Source organism: Oryzias latipes, chromosome 13 (assembly GCF_002234675.1).
Source record: "Oryzias latipes chromosome 13, ASM223467v1".
Classification (NCBI taxonomy): domain Eukaryota; kingdom Metazoa; phylum Chordata; class Actinopteri; order Beloniformes; family Adrianichthyidae; genus Oryzias; species Oryzias latipes.
The window spans coordinates 27544942-27549740 of NC_019871.2; positions in this window are offsets into that span (position 1 = coordinate 27544942).

The following is a 4799-nucleotide window of genomic DNA, read 5'->3' on the forward strand; positions in this document are numbered from 1 at the left end:
TTGGAATTAGAAGTTGTAGATTTTGAACGGTGTGCGCGTGGCAAGCTAGCAAAGTGGCGCACTGTTATAACTCCCATGCATTTCAATACAATACAGTGAAAATTGAATGCATGCATTAATGCCTGAAACTGAATACATTGAAAAACACTGGATATGGACATATAAGGAATGTGGGCGTGGTTACCATGAAACCACTGTTGCTAAAGACAACAAAAATTTTACTTTTACCGATTTGTCCGAAACTGACGTCAATCTGTTCGTCCTCTCGAGGGGACCAAAACACAAAATGGTTGCTATGGAGATAAAATCAACAGAAAAGCCGCCATTTTGGAAAAAGTGTTTTTTTTATCAAATTATGACATAGCTCTCACCAATGGAGGAATGTGTTTTTCTGAGTCAGTTGATAATGCTGATCGCTATGCTAGCACTTTTAGCAACATTAGCATAGCTAGCATAGTTAGCATAATTAGCATTTTAGGTAATGTGTTTTTCTGAGTCAGTTGATGATGCTGATCGCTATGCTAGCACTTTTAGCCACATTAGCATAGCTAGCATAGTTAGCATAATTAGCATTTTAGGTAATGTGTTTTTCTGAGTCAGTTGATGATGCTGATCGCTATGCTAGCACTTTTAGCCACATTAGCATAGTTAGCATAATTAGCATTTTAGGTAATGTGTTTTTCTGAGTCAGTTGATGATGCTGATCGCTATGCTAGCACTATTAGCCACATTAGCATAGCTAGCATAGTTAGCATAAGTAGCATTTTAGGTAATGTGTTTTTCTGAGTCAGTTGATGATGCTGATCGCTATGCTGGCACTTTTAGCCACATTAGCATAGCTAGCATAGTTAGCATATGCAGTTTTGACTAGCCTTCATCAAAAGTGGGCGGTGAGGGCGGTGAGGGCGGTGGTGCGTAGAATTGGGCGTGGAAGGCGGGTTGCGTCTGCGGGCCATACAACGCCGCTTGCGGCTTTAATTTAACTTAATTTTAATGTGTTTAAATTAAACTTAATAACAATAACTATTTGTTTTACAGGCTGCTAGAAGTTGAAGCTATGGGTTATCTATGGTGCACTGGGGTTCTGTCTCTTTTCCCATCTACTTCTACTTCTACCCTTCCTCTCCTCTATTTTTGATCATTATTCATCATTTAGTTCTCCATGCCTCTGTTTGGTGCGGTGCGATTCATGTATTGTCCCTCTTTCCCTCTCCCCCCCTGGGAAGTGGGAGTGCTTCCAGACTCCAGTTGGCTCATCCGTGCTCCAGTTCCTGACCGTTTACCCCGCCTTTGCTCCTGCTCCTACACCTGGCTGTGGATCCTGCCTCTGGCTCATCTCTGGCTCGTCTCTGCTCTGTACCTGACCGAGTACCTCATCTCTGCTCCTGCTCCTACACCTGGCTGTGGATCCTGTCTCTGGCTCATCTCTGGCTCGTCTCTGCTCTGTACCTGACCGAGTACCTCGTCTCTGCTCCTGCTCCTACACCTGGATGTGGTTCCTGTCTCCGCCTCGACTCGCGCCTTTGACTGTCCCCCCAACCACGGCTAGATGAAGCTCGTCTGCTGGACTTTAAATATGTAGTTGTAGACTTAAATAAGTTAATTCTTCTCTAAGAGTTCTGGTAAATCGCCTGTCCGTCCTGGGGGAGGATCCCTCCTTCATGTGGGAACCCCTGAGGTTTCTTCGTTTTTTCCGGAATCCGTTTTTTTTTGGGAGTTTTTCCTTACCACGAAGGGGGGTCTAAGGGCAGGGATGCCAGTATATCTTAGTCAGTTTGTTAGTTCATTTTAGTATGTTTCTATTGAACTCTTTGTATTCGTGATCCTTTTGAGTTCATGTTTTACTTCGAAACCCATCGAGGCGACTGTTGTTGTGATTTTGGGCTATACAAATAAAATTGAATTGAATTGAATTGAACTACAAGCCCTAAAGATTGCCACGAACAAAGCCCAGCAGACCGCCTGCCACAGCGTCCAATCCTACTGGGTGAACCTCTGCATCAGTATACAGTCAGCTGCAAAGACAGGAATTGCAAGAGAAATGTACGAGGGCATTAAGAAGGCAATAGGCCCAAGACTGCACCCCTCAAGTCTAAAATGGGCCAGGTCATCACGGATCAGGGGAAGCAGATGGAGCAATGGATAGAGCACTACCCTCTGAATTATGGAGGCATTAGTCTTCTGAATACCGTGTATAAAGTGTTTTCTAGTATTTTAAATAATCGGTTATCTGAATATCTAGAAACAAACCAAGTCCTTGTAGAGGAGCAGAATGGATTCAGGAGAAATACAGCAGAGCGTGTTTTGACAATATTTATGTTTTGTCCTCGGTGGTGAGAGCTAGACTGCAAGAAAGTAAAAATACCTTTGTTTGTTTTGTGGATTTAAAAAAAGCATTTGACACGATAGACAGAGATCTTCTTGAATATAAATTACTTATGTATGGTATTAATGGTCAATTTTATAAAGCAATTAAAGCTCTGTACAAGGCTCCATTAGCCTGTGTTCAGGTGAATGACCTAAAAACAGGATGGTTTTCCACACCATTTGGAGTTAAACAAGGAGATGTTCTCGCACCAACTCTTTTTGCAATCTATGTCAATGATTTGGCTCAAGAAATTAAGAAAACTAACTTGGGAATTGATATCAACAATTTGAACTTGAGCATATTACTTTATGCTGATGATATTGTTTTGATAACTGATGAGGAAATAAAATGACAAGGAATGTTAAATACAATGACTGAATGGTGTAACAAATGGAGACTCACTATCAATGGTGATAAAACACAGATAGTTCATTTTAGAAAGCCTTTTGTACCTCAAAGTAATTTTCTGTTTTATTTTGGTAAAACTACTCTTATGTAAACTGATACCTGTAAATATCTTGGTTTTGTTTTTCATAAAAATATGATGTTCTCAGAAGGAAAGCAGCTGTTATCAGATTCTGCTGGGAGGGCACTTGGCGCAGTGATAAATAAGATGAAGGTCTGTCCTGAGTTGAGTTTTGACACGTTTAGTAAATTGTATGATGCCATGGTGGGATCTGTCTTTTATTCTGCAGGAGTTTGGGGTTATGCAGATGCTCTTGAGTGTGATAAGGTTCGAACAGGGCAATGAGATATTTTCTGGGTGTACACAGGTTCACCACTAAAGCCGCCATAGAGGGGGACATGGGGTGGAAACCTTGTGTGATCAAACAAAGAGCAGAAGTTCTCAGATTATGGAACCAGCTGGTGACTTTACCTGCAGAGAGACTTGCAGGAAACTTTAGTTGGTTATTATGAAAAATAATATAACATGAAACTGCTTCAAATACCAAAATTACGAACTTATTTGCAAATTAAGGACACCTTTTCTGCTGAGTCATACGTTATGTATAACTTAAAAAGAGGACAAAGATCCTTATGTGCTCAACTTAGAGCAGGAGTGCTCCCCCTACAGGTGGAAGTAGAGCGCTTTAAAGGCATTCCTGAGGAGGAAAGACTCTGTGAGGTCTGTGAACTGCAAGTGGTGGAGGATGAATTTCATTTTTTGTTTTATTGTCCTTTTTTTGAAAAACAGAGACTTCTGTTTGAAATCTTTTGTTTGGCAATTTTGTGTCAAAGGCATGGAGAATAAGAAAGGACACTTTGTATTCTGTTAGACTCTGATTAGGGGGGTTATTGAATTTTTGTGATGGGCATGTTTCTTTATGTATTATTTATTTTGTCTTTCAGTGTCATATAAGCCCGTGTGGGCTGGGCACATTAGTGCATGACACTTAAATAAATCAATCAAATCAAATCAAAAAAAAAAAAAACCTTCAGCTGTACGCTACGCAAAACACAGTAATTGACACAGCTCTCAACGCTATTCCGGACCTACCAGTCATGGAGGAGCTAGACACCCCAACTACTGTGGAATAACTCAGCAAAGCCATCGATTGCCTTGCCTGTGGGAAGGCGCCTGGGAGCGATGGAATCCCCCCAGAGGTCCTAAAGAGCGGAAACTATCCTTGCTTCACCCACTCCACGACCTGCCCTGCCTCTGCTGGGAACAGGGCAACATCCCCCAGGATATGCGAGACACCAACGTCGTCACTTTGTACAAGAACAAAGGTGACTGGAGCGACTGCAACAACTATCGGGGCATCTCCCTCCTCAGCATTGTCTGCAAAGTGTTTGCTCGTGTCGCCCTAGCCCGCCTTCAGGCCCTCACCTTCCACGTCTACCCAGAGTCCCAGTGTGGCTTCAGGGCTGGCCGATCAACAGTAGACATGACTTTCTCCGTACGCCAGCTGCAGGAAAAGGGCCGACCTCTCAAAGGCATTTGATCTGGTCAGTCGAAGCGGACCCCTGCAGTTTGCTGCAGAAGAACAGTGTCCCCCGCACCTGCTTGCAGTGGTGATGTCCCACCACGAGAACATGCACAGCACTGTTTGATTTTGTCGCAAATGGCAGAAAGGGCTCTGGCTTGTTTAGTAGGGGGCGAGCTTTGAGAAGGACATCTATCTACCAAAGCATTAAGTAAACACCTCTCACCAGGGCAATGGTGGAAGATAATTCAGAGAATTGAGAGAATGTATTAATGTTCAAATATGGGGAATAATTTGGTGGGCAGTACAGATTCATAATAGTAATTTCTTCACCTTGAAAGACACCATTGAGGATAGCATACCTCCCACATTTATCTTTGATGCAAGTCTCAATCTGGAAAGGAAAATTTAGCTACTATTTAGCTACTATTATTTAGCTACTAAAATGTTTATGTTTTTGCAAGCTCTTCTACTTTAAAATGATAAGTGCAAACGACAACAGC